This window comes from Oxyura jamaicensis, chromosome 3, assembly GCF_011077185.1.
Source record: "Oxyura jamaicensis isolate SHBP4307 breed ruddy duck chromosome 3, BPBGC_Ojam_1.0, whole genome shotgun sequence".
NCBI classification, from domain to species: domain Eukaryota; kingdom Metazoa; phylum Chordata; class Aves; order Anseriformes; family Anatidae; genus Oxyura; species Oxyura jamaicensis.
This window is the reverse complement of record NC_048895.1, coordinates 49886078-49898440: the sequence shown is the minus strand read 5'-3', so window position 1 is coordinate 49898440 and position 12363 is coordinate 49886078.

Here is a 12363-nt window from a genome sequence, read left to right as displayed (position 1 = left end):
CTGCAGCCCGTGGAGGAGCCCACGGGGAGCAGGTGGATGTGGCCTGGAGGAGGCTGCGGCCCATGGAGAGCCCCCGCAGGAGCAGGCCCCAGGCCGGAGCTGCAGCCCATGGAGGGGGGTGTGGGGGGGGTGGGGGGTTGGAGAGCAGGTACAAGTCAGCACAGAAGAACATTTTTCTCTTCTAAAATTACAAGCACTTAATGGTAGATATTTTAATGAAGACTTCTCATGAACCATAGCATGTTTTAATTGACAATGTGCTTAATGGACTCAGAATCCATATAACATAGAGAGACCACTAAATTGAGAAAGGGTCCCTGATGATTTTACAACCTTGCAATCTCTAGCTGAAGTTGTGGCTGTAGAAAAGAGATGACCTTTGTTTCTTCTAGAACGAGGGTTCTCAAAAAGCAGGTTAGATAATTTTCCTCTGAAAAGAGTAATAAGGATGCTAATTAAAAAAATAAAAAAATAAAGTCTGATCTCCTGAAGATGATTATAAAGAACTTCAAAATGATCCTTTCTGCTAAGAACATACTTACTCTGTTCACAAGCTCCAGGTTCAGTTATCATGATAGAAATTTGGCTAAATAGAAGTAAATTCTTCCTATAAAATCTTTGGTTTGATTGGTAAGCTAAAAAGGAAATGGATTAAGCTGAGAATCACATGAAATTATCATATGTTTAATATAACACTAATAATCATGGATAAATTTATTAATTGCATCTAGGAATGTTAGTTGTTCTTTCATAAAATAAAAATCTCACCTACATTTGTACATATAATATACCACCAGATAAAAACGTTTATGTGTCATAGGAAGCTACCGCCAAAAAATTGTTTCTTGGATGGTACATCCAGCCAGGCTTATGTGATTATTTATGGCACACTTTTGACCAGAAGCAATACTTTCTCATTGATGAAAATGTGTCTTTGCAGTAGTTTTCTTGTTCATTGTTTTGGGAGATATAAATTGATAGACAGGAAGGAAAAGAGAAACATGGAAATAAATAGAAAGATAGAAAAACATGAAGGAAAAACAAGCAAAGCAAGAAAGAAGTATAGATGTCTAGGAAGATCTGCAAATATAGATGAATGGAGGGTGAAAAGAACTGTAAGGAGGTTCATTTAGAAAAAGAAAATATGGGAACAGTAAATAGAAAAAGTCACAAGAGAAATGAGGTTGAGGAGAAAATTCCTATTAAATAAGGCTTCTCAGCCTTGAAAATGATGCATTGGCAGAGCTGAATGGTGCAGATAATTTTATTTTCTGATCTGCATTATTTCCATAACACATTTTCCTTCCTCCTATATAAATCAAAAGACCTGCTCTGTTGGTTTTACGAATGCTCTACTCGACGTGCCATGAAACACCATATTAATTACTTTTTCACTAACCTAGCCCAACAACTGGCAACTCTTTTCAACTTTTTTTTTCTTTTTTTTTTTTTTCTTTTTTCTTTTTTTTTTCTTTTTTCTAGCAATCCACTTGTTTGGGGATTGAGGCATGCTAACTAAATACTTATTCAAGATATAATAAAATTAATTAATTGATAACTTTAAATGTATGGCTCAAGACATTCAGATTTTGAAAAAGCAGGCTGGGATAAACTGTTAAATTCTGAAGACTTGGAAGTTGTACCAATTTGCACAAGCCAAAGATTTAGACAAAGAAAGGAATAGATTATTTTAACACATATTGTGTGTGTTGTTTTATGTGGTTATAGAGGTGGTGGTTTTGTTTGTTTGTTTGTTTTTTAATATGTTCTATGAAAACAGCATGGCTTCTCCAAATTTTTGAAATTAATTTTCAAAGATTTACATAAATTCTCTGAGGGCAAATCATTTTAATTTGAGGAAAGAGCCCTACCCAGCTGTGTCACAGATTTTAAGTAAATACAGATTTTCCAGGGGAAACTACATCCCTAATAAATTTGTAGAATTAACTCCATAAAACAAGTGCCATTTCTCAGCACTCTGATAAGGCGCCTGTCATTACCACTTCAGAGTGAAGTCTTAGAAGTCATGATAAGTTTAGCCATTTTTGATCAAAAGCAAAAGAGACTTGCCTACCAAGTGGGAAAATCATTGAATATGGAGAGCTTGAAAAACAAATCCCACTATAGGTAATTATGTAGATTTAATACACATCACAGTATTAAACAGATATAGCAAGCAGTGATGTGGAAAAAATAAAGTTGAACAGAACAAAACTATATCAAGACCTAACCTAACTTCCAATAAGTGAGTCTGATTGTTTCATAATTCATTATTAATGCAGGCCTTGATATAGCAAACTATAAAGTACATTCTTATGTATGCAAGTAGTCCTGTTAAAGTACACAGTTATGTAGTTAAAGGTAATTTGTTGTATCAGTATAGTCAGTAATTCCTTGTGTTGCTTGTAAGTTGATGGTGTGGAGTAGAAACTTGAATAATGGGGAAAAAAATAAACTGACTTAATTGGTTTGTAAGTTTTCTTCCTTCAGAATAAGCAAACTTGATTCTTCTCCCATCATCTGTTGTCATTTGCATCCTTCTCCATATTCCCAATATGAGGAACCACTTAGCTGAAAGGCCAGCCAGTCTTTCTCAGCTTCCTGTACAGGTAAAGAAGAGAAAAGATAATTTCCAGGGCAGTTTGGAGCAGGAGTTGTCTCTGGGTCATTTGTCTTCTGGAAAAGGACTTTCCAACATCTTGCTTAAAGAGGTTTAGGAGATTACCAGTTGACAGAGATGTAGCATAGGTATGCTCTCAACACAGCTTGAAACCCCAATGAAAATTTTAAAATATTTAAAAATAAAAAAATAAAAATAATTAAAAGATCAGCACCTAGCAACAAGAGAATTGAACTCTCATTTCTTTCTTGAGTTACAGAGTTTTGTGGAGCTTTCTGTAATGCAAACTGCAGGAGAACAAAACACCCTTCCAGGACCTTTCCATTCAGTGTGTTTGAGTAGCCACGTGGTTTTTATTTTTACATCCAGTTGCAGATTTGCTAGATTAAGTTTGTGTGTAAACATTTTTTTAATATATATATATATTTTTAATGTGTGCTTGTATTGCCAAATATGAGCAGTATGGATTTGCATATGTATGTGTAATGTCTGCAGAGATCCACACTGCATTTTTGTGTTTTGCAGTGCTTGGCATTAAGGATACATCATATTCCCAAAAGGGGACAGAATGTGTTTCCTGGCTTTAGCTATTTGCAGCAATTTTCTGCTTTGGTGATGATGAGGGAGGGTTTGAAGGCTGCCTTTTGCCTGGTAGGTTCAGCCAGGATATGTTTTAGCAGCCCTCTCCACGCTTCTGCTTGCCCTCACACTGACACAAACTTTTACTTTCTCCTTTCTTTATTTCATCACTATGAAGATAAAGTGAAAGATGGAGATAGAGTGCAAGGTCTGAGAGTTTCCTGACCCTCTATGACAAACAAGCAGAGCTTTGAGTGTTTTTCCTTCAATTCTGGCCATGAAGATGGAGGTGCTTGGGATGACATGCTTGGGCCCCTGTGATGTTAATCTAAATGAAGAACTCACACCTTACTCAGACATGGTAGGAATACACTTTTTGTCTCATTATCTCAGTTGAGACAAGGACTGCTTCTAAGACAAAGCAACTATTTAAACATGGAAGATTATCTCCTTGCTGGTTTGTGCTGCTATCACATGCAATTTAAAAATTGCCTCTTAATTATCAACTGGTTGGATGCTTTTTTTTTTTTTTTTTTTTTTTTAGTTTATGCCCTTGTGTTGCCATCAGGATCCCAGCTCCTTTAGCTGTTACGTTCTTAAGGCCAATGAGGTGTTATCTTCCTCTTGGGCTCAACTTTACCACCTCAGTAATTTTTCTGTTCTCAAGACAGGTCAGAAAGTATAGATTGGAAAGCCTGAGTACAGGATATGTAGAAGAAGTGCATTTTCCTGGACGTCCATCAAGAAAATCTTGATACCTGGAACAGAGGACCAGACCAGGGAGGTGTATACTTCTGGGTTAATACAGTTACCCAAAGGTAGACATAGCTTACTACTTTCCCTTCTTACTCAATTCTTCAAGTGACCTTAGAACTTAAAGCTTAAGAAAATTAAGAGAAGTGAAATGTTAGTAGGTGGATGTCATTGACACAGGCTCTCTACTGGAGCAGTTTGCCCATGGGACGGAGCCTTGTGGGAGCAGTTCTTGGAGAGCTGTTGCCTGTGGGCAGCCCCCGCAGGCTCAGTTGGGGAAGGACGGCATCCCGTGGGAGGGACCCCGCGGGGAGCAGGGGCAGGGCGGGACCGTGAGGGAGCGGCGGAGATGAAGTGTTAGGGACTGACCGCAGCCCCTGTTCCCCTGCACTGCTCAGGGGAAGAAGGTGGAATAGGGTGGGTGGGGGGAAGGTGTTTTCAATTTTTATTTGTTTCTCACTTCTTTAGCTTGTTAGTAATAGGCAATAAATTTTATTAATCTCCCTATGCTGAGTCTGCTTTGCCTGTGATGATAATTGTTGAGTGATCTCCCTGTCCTTGTCTCCATCCTTGACACTTTTTCACTGTATTTTCTCTCCCTTTCCCTTTGAGGAGGGGGAGTGAGAGAATGTTTGTGGTGGAGCTCAGCTGCCAACCACACCTATTGAATGCAAGCACATAGTATTTAGCTAGTCATGAAGTTTGCTGTTTGTTTGCTGGTAATATGTAAAGGATGTTTTTGTCACCAATAAATAAGAAATTATTTTACTGTTTGCAAATATCATAAATACCAAAAATCCTATCATAATTGATCTGTGAGTCAGCAAATATCATTTGACCTACTTAAATCTATTTACTATCTGAATAAGTACCATCTCCAAAATTGTGTGAATGAATCAATAGCTCACAGCATACTATGAAGCTGCCTTGTAATATGTTTTTGCTTTCTCTTGGTAGAAAAAAGTCACAGAGAAAATCTCACTGAATTGGTTTGTATGGCCACTCAGGTCATCATACACTGCACTTCACCATACAAAGATTATTGGAGAGCAATTTTTCCAAAATGATAGATGATGTATTGCTCATACTGTGAGCTTCCCATGGTCTGAGCCTATTTGAAATGTGCCAAAGACCATTACCATGTAGGTGCATTTTAAGCAGTGTAACAAAGCCATGCGGATAGTTGTAACTTTTATTTATTTATTTATTTATTGAAAGCTTACATTTCTTACAGGAGAACAGGACATCCATAATTTGGAATTGTTTTCAGGAAGTCTGCTGCCAGATCACAGTGCTACTGAACATCATAGCAGACTGCCAGAAAGTCAGTGTTTCTGCCATTCTGCAAGGTTATTAAGATGTCAGTACTTCCAAGGATAAGGTGAAAAATGTGAACTCAAGGAATGATGAAGTATCACTTTACCTTCAGTAGCTTGAGGCTCAATTCATGTTGGCTCCTGGTGAGTGCTTCCATCTTCCTATAATCAACACTGCCAATTACCTGTTGGCTTTATAAAGGCAAGACCAGATATAACTATATACCTTAATGCGAACATCCACCTGGCAAATGGGCTGGAAGGAAGATGCAAAGCAAGAGTAACAAAATGCATTTGAAGGAAAGTACCACTGTATTGCACTCAGCCTAACAGAAGTTTTAAACTGGGAACTTCCCACTGGTTCCTGTGTGCTTTGGGCTCCTGCCAGCTTGGAAGGGTGGAAAGCTCTTAGCAGCTTCTGAAAACACAACGGATCCCAGAGGGCACAGATCTGAGTATAGCATCTGATCTTTGGCTCTGGAAAAGCTTGCTGTGTTTGTATTTGTAAAGGAGAAAGAAGAGATATATTTTCTGTGAACCTGTTTTACAAAGAAACAGGGCTTGTCTTGGAAGACATTTACGGATTGGGGTTATCAAAATAATAGTGGTGTTGGCCTCTATGCTTGGTTTGTGAAGGCAAAAACATGAATAATCTACATAAGAAAAATATGTTTTTCAAGAATATTTGATACTTCTGTTCTGATTAAAATTCTCAAATTCACTGTTTTCTTTTCCTCCAGAGAATGGTAACTTTGCAAACTTGACATTATCACTAGTGTCATTTGTGGAACATTAACTCAGTCCTCACAGTTAATGTCAGCCTCAACCCAGTCCATCTTTGATCCTGCCACCCATAAACTTACTGCTATCTTTTGGTTAATTCTCCCTTCCTCTGAACTTGGGTCAGGTCACATTTTATTTTCTCCAAAGTGCCTAGTCAGGAAAGCAGAGGCTGCTGCTCCCAGCTCCTTGTATTCCCATTGCTCCTGTATTCCCATGACTCACGCATGAGTCTCTCATGATTAAATAAATAAATAAATAAATAAATAAATAAATAAATAAATAAAAGAGCGAGTTCAGACCTTTACCTTAGCCCCAGAGTCCTGAGCTGGATTATTCTCAGTGTGACAGATGAGGGTTGTTAAGCTGGAATCTTCAAATAAGTTTCCATTGAACATGCATGTTTTGAAAGGCCTTTAACTTTCTTTGAGCAGAGTTTCCCCAAGGGACAGCTCCTTTGCTCCTAAGTTGGCTCCCCTGTAAAAGAAACACAGTGGTGTCCAAGTTTCTTAACTAAATGGTTGATAGTACAGAAGGATATTTTCCTTCATTTCCAAGGTCAGAAATAGTTAATCTTCCCTGCCTCCTCTCCACTCAATATTCATTCAAAAGTTGACACTCATGTTGTAATATTATAGTTTAATGGGAAAAAAATTGGAACATCCATAAAACTTAAAGGCACAGCCCTGTTCTGGAAAGCATTGGCTGAGATTAGTGGTAGCTTTAGTTGGTATATATGTATTTCATGCCAGCAGCTTATTATGTAAACACATGCTTATCTCTAAAGCCTGGAAACATTTTTTTAAAAAGAAAGCATATTTCCAGCAGTATATATTTTAAGCCTAGTGCGCTTAATTCAGTGAAAAAAAAAATCAGGCAAAATGCTCATATTAAGTTACTTTCATGCTTTTTGTTTTTTTCCAGTTTCTGCTAGCTATCATAGCTAAAATTTAATTTTTGATGATTTTTTATATGGACCAAAGCAGTATTGCAAAGCAGTTTCAGGGTTGCTCAGCACTCCCATTGCTCGAATAGACCCAGGGCTTCACCTGGGCTGCTGGTGAGTGCAGGGTGCAGACCGGCTGCCTGCAGCGCTGACTGCAGCTTATCTACCTGCACTGTCTCCAGAGAGGGGGAAGACTGTGGGACTCGTTCTCACACATGCAACACCAGTATCCTTTAACACTGCTATAGAACACTAAATTAAATGCTGGTAAATAACTAATAAAAAGAAAAGAGTTTTGTGTGCCAGAGGAGACACAAGAAGTCTTTAGGAAGAGATGAATGCATTCTTGCCTCAGAATTGGTGGTTTGATACACATCAGCACAGTTTTATGACTTCACGTTTGGTGTGATGAGGGTCTGGGGGTGCAGGGGGGTGCAGGCCCTGTGTGGAAATGCGGCTGCGTCTGAGGAGGTGGCAGTGTTGTGTAACTGCACTGACAGAGTGCGTCACAACGTGTGACATGTGGCAGCAGAACAGCCTTAAATAGCTCTCCACCGTCTTTTCTCCTCCGGAGGTTTTGAGGAAAATTTGGTTTTCTGAGTAATGTTTCATCCTTCCCCAGATCACCTGATGATATGGCTCAGACTCCACCAGAGAGCATCTCCCCGTGTGGTCAGAGAGTTTTAGGGTAGAGAGGTGGGGTCTTGGTCTCTGAAATCCAGATTATACGAGCATACTCCTGGGACTATGGGATGAAAACACGTTCACTAATCCTAAAGTTAAAATTGGCATTGACCTCCTCTGTAACACAAGCTAGGGGCTGAATTAACTTCTGCTTTCACTAAATCCATTATTAGAGAAAGGTCTGAAAATTACTAAACATTTTCCAGTTTTAGAAGATTCATTACAATATATATATTTTTGTTTTAACATTAAATTATTTTCTCTACTAAAATTTGGACTTTGTTCATGAAGGCTCAGGAACTTATCTGGATTTATCACCCGCTCAGGATTTTATTCATTTGTCCGTTAGACTTCGGATACCTTATTACCACCTTTCTGTTCTTCCCTCACGTACTTACAGACTGTGACCAAGTCACTGTTTATCTTAGCAAGCCAAATATATTGTGTTCCTTCACTCTTCCTCTTCGGGAGTTCTTTCCACACGATCCTCATTACTCTGATCTCTCTACAGTTTGTCTGTGCGGTGTTTGATTTGTTACACCAAATTTGGACAAAGTAGCTGGCAGTGGCCATACAAATGATGAACGTGGTGGAAACAGAACATCAATAGAACTCCTCAATACCCTCCTTTTATTCTCCCCAGAACTATATTGGCTATATGTTTATGCTGAGGTCTCATGTCCAGTTCATCAGTGTCCTTAGTCCTTTTCAGAGTGACTGCTTCATGGGGCCTCTTTCTTGTAAGCACGTCTGTCATTCTTTGTCTCCAGCTGAATAACTTTGCATGTGACAATATTAAAATGCACACTGTTGCTCATGCCTAAGAGCCTCTTGTTCCGCTGACCGAGGCCCTGGGCTGCACTGACAGTGTTGGGTTTTAGGGTTAAAGCAGAAAGGTAGAAGCCATCCTGGAGGAGTTTGCTGGTTTGCAAGCTGAGGCTACGTGGGCAACAGTGTCCTGTGGGATACTTCTGAAGCTGTGGGTGGCAGCTAAGAAGAGAAAGGCAACTGCTGCATGGGTGACAACCATCATGAACAAAAATGTTTCAGGGGGCAGCAAGTTAGGAAATGGTGACTGTGAGCTCAGATAAGAGACTGAGGCAGCTACAGAGCAGAAAGGAGCCTGAGCTTCCATCCCCCTTCCCCCTTCTCTCCCCCCCCCCCCCCCCCCCCTTCTCTTCTAACCCAACATAAACAACTTTTTCTCCAGGCACTCCTTGCAGACAGCATCAAAGCTGTGCATCCAGAAGGAAAAAGACTGCTGGAAACAGCCTGTAGCTAAAGCATCCTGGACGAATAAGTGTATTTCCTCCGTGTTGCTCTGGCCATTCAGTTACTTAGGGATGATATTTGTCTATTTCTGTTTCATCCCTTTCCTTTAAGACTGGCTTCAACACAACACAACCGTCTTTTGTAGCAAACATGAGATATATGAAATACAACAAAGGAAAAAGAAGGCAGCATCCTCCTACTTGCTTGCAACCCTTCCCACCACTGCCCCCCAGCTTCATTTGCCATGCAGCAGCAGTCTTTTGTACAACCTTTCTCAATACACTGCTCAGTGAATAAGCATTAATTAAAAGAATAATAGGAAGATGGAGATCAATGTTGATTTATGGACAGAAGACAGAGAGCTAAGGCTGAATGGATAAATAGCTCTGAAATTAAATCTAGATCTAGAAAGTGGCTGGAAAGAAAAGAATGAAATATGTGTCAAAGCTTTGCAGAAGAAAATAAGCCAAATTTCATTTGGATCTAGGATTTGCAAAAGTCTGGCTAAAAGGGCAGGACTGAGTAGCTATCCACCAGGATACTGGTGGCAATGATGAGGGGGTGGGGGTACTTCAGGAGCAGCTGGTTTGTTTTCTGGGCCACAGTTTTTTTTTTTTTTTTTTTTTTTTAACTTTCAGTTAAGAAGTTTTCCCTTCTCAGTGTGCCGCCATGCAGTCTGCAAAATGCTCCTGATGATCTCGAAAACCTGTTCCTTGGAAGAGCTTTCTCTCATTTGCCCCTACAGGTCTTTCCTTTCAAACAGTAACAGAACTCTTATTTCCAGGACTTTCTTCTCATCACAACAATGTAATCTTGAGCTGATTCCTTCCAAATTCTCCACCCATTTCTTTCCTTCTCTAATCCCTAATAGAAAATTAGTTTTGGAATATGACACATTTCCACTGTGGTATATGAAAGTCATACAGAGGGCAGTGCTGCCTCTTCACAGGCTCTCCTGCTTCCAAATGTTTCACCACTCCTTATGATATTTTTTAGCAGGATTTGCTATTTTTTAAGCCAGAGAGAAATACACTTCAGGAATGAATTTACACTGGCCTTGTGCCATCTAATCTTGAGAACTGAGACACTGAATTTAACATTTCTGAGACAAACTGTAGCATGCTATAGGCAGTACGTAGATTCACTTCTGAAGGGGGAGAGAAGGTGTTTGAGTGGGCATGGTTAATGGAAGCACTATTTGAAAAAAAAAAAAAAAAAAAAAAAAAAAAAAAGACCTGGGCCGCTTGAAACAGAAACACTGCCTCTTAGAAAGCAGTGGCAAAGATATGATTTTTTTTTTTTTTTTTTTTTTTTTTGCCTTTCAGAAAAGGGTTTTTTGAATGACGAACTGTGCCAAATTCTATTTCTCAGTCACAAGGCCCATGAATTGCACCATGATTTGGTGCTCAGTGCAAGAACATCTGTGAAGCAATGACTGAGCAGGCTAAGCAGTAAGTTTCTGTAGCTCTCTTAATGCTATATAACACAATTTCTTCAAGGGAAATAAGACCTTTCACTGTGAGAAATCCCCCAGCCACTTCAACTACAGGTCCCTGGAGGCCCCATTAAATTGCTGTTAGGATGAACTCTGGGCTATGTTCTTCCCTCCCTCAGCTCTTGCATGTTTTGTGGCTCCTCAGCTGGCTCCCTCATTACTGTGGAGGGAAATGCAGTCAACAAATTGAAGATCAAATGGAGTCAAAATCAAGATGTGAAATATCAGCCCAGTCAGAATCAAACAAATGGCATTTGATTTTCTCTGCAGAGGAAGCAGTCTAGCGACAAACATACAGCTGTGCTGACTGTTTGGCACACATTGGGAGGTGTTTGATCACTTTGGTCGCCTACTTTCCTGTCTGCTGTTAAATTTATGATCAGAGCAGGGACAAGGGAGGGTGGGGAGGAGGTCCGTGTCACCCTGAGCTGCTCCAGAGAAAGAGCAAGAGATGTGCAGAGTTTCCCTGCTGCTGACTGTAATTGGGTTTGAAGCTGGAGATACCACCCTCCTTCCCCTTCCTTACATTTCCAGATGATATCACATTATTCTCCTGTGTGTCATTCTTTTGCTGGAGAGTAAAATAGATGTTCTGGCCTGAAATTAGACAAACAAGAGAGGTGCAGCCTGCCCCACAGTTTCAGACATGGCAGAATTGGCTCTGAACAAATCTTCAGGGGCTATGCTGTTATGGTAAGTAAGTCCTCTGCACAGGCTTTTGGTCCACGCAACACCAGAGTTACAGTTGTACAGAAACCCTTTATCTGCACTGTCAGGACATTTCTACAGCCAGAGATGTCCCCACTACAGAGCTGCAATGGCAGGACTAGATGATCTCCAGAGGTGCCTTCCAGCTCCTGCCATTCTGTAGGATTGCAGCCCGCAAGGGAAGCCAGATTTGGTGGAATTTACTGTTCTCAATGCCTGGAAGCAGTTATCTAGCTTTGATAAGAGCTACCAACATTTTTAGAGGATCAAGTGAAGAAAAAATAACTATAGAAATCATCAGCTTAGGAGTTTTAACAGGCTTTCCCATTTAGTAATATAAGCATTTGATTTTTCTGCTTGGCAGATTTGTACAAACAGGTGGAGAGGAAAGCTCTGGGCTGTGTTTTTTGACACAGCCAAATGTCAATATTCAGAATTGTGTCATGCAAACCAAAACCTCAGAACTGAATGGCTCCAGTTTTGAGGAAGTTTGCAGAGAGACTGAGATTTTACAGCTGGCTTCTATCTTTATGAAGATCTGTCAAAGGCCTAAGGGCTGAACATTACTGAATTTCAGCATAGTAAGGAGCAATGCAGACTGAACTCATCTGGAAATTTATGGGTGAGAAAAGAAAACCATTGTTGCTTCCAAATACAAAAAGAGCCTTCCATTGCACTGAAAGCTGTTGTTGTCCTAGTAGCCAATTGTTCTTACAAAAAAAAGTAAATATTAAAATGGCTGGCAGACCAGAAAAAAGTTGTTCAGGTGTGCCCAGGACAACATACAATGAACAAAAGGGAAGATGCCATTCCAGCTTCTACTAGTGAAGGTTCATTGAACACTACTGATGGATTTCGCAGCCTTTGGATAAGGTCATGAGCAGTCAAAGTGAAAAACAATCACAGCAATAACAAAATAATTCACTTCTGAACAGCCTCATGAGCCACACTGAAAGCAAAAGAAAGAATGTGAGCTACATCAGAGGCAAATCAGAAGCTGAAACAGAAATCTAGCAGCCAGAATCTACTACAGTATCCTCTGCAACATTCCCATTCATCTGTCAGAACCCTTACACAGCAGTCCAATGTGAACAAACCTTTGTGGAGCTCTCAATCCCTTAAGGCCAAGCCCATTAACAGTGGGCTTTGCGTATGCCAAAAAAAGAAAAAAAAAGAAAGGAAAGGAAAGGAAAGGAAAGGAAAGGAAAGG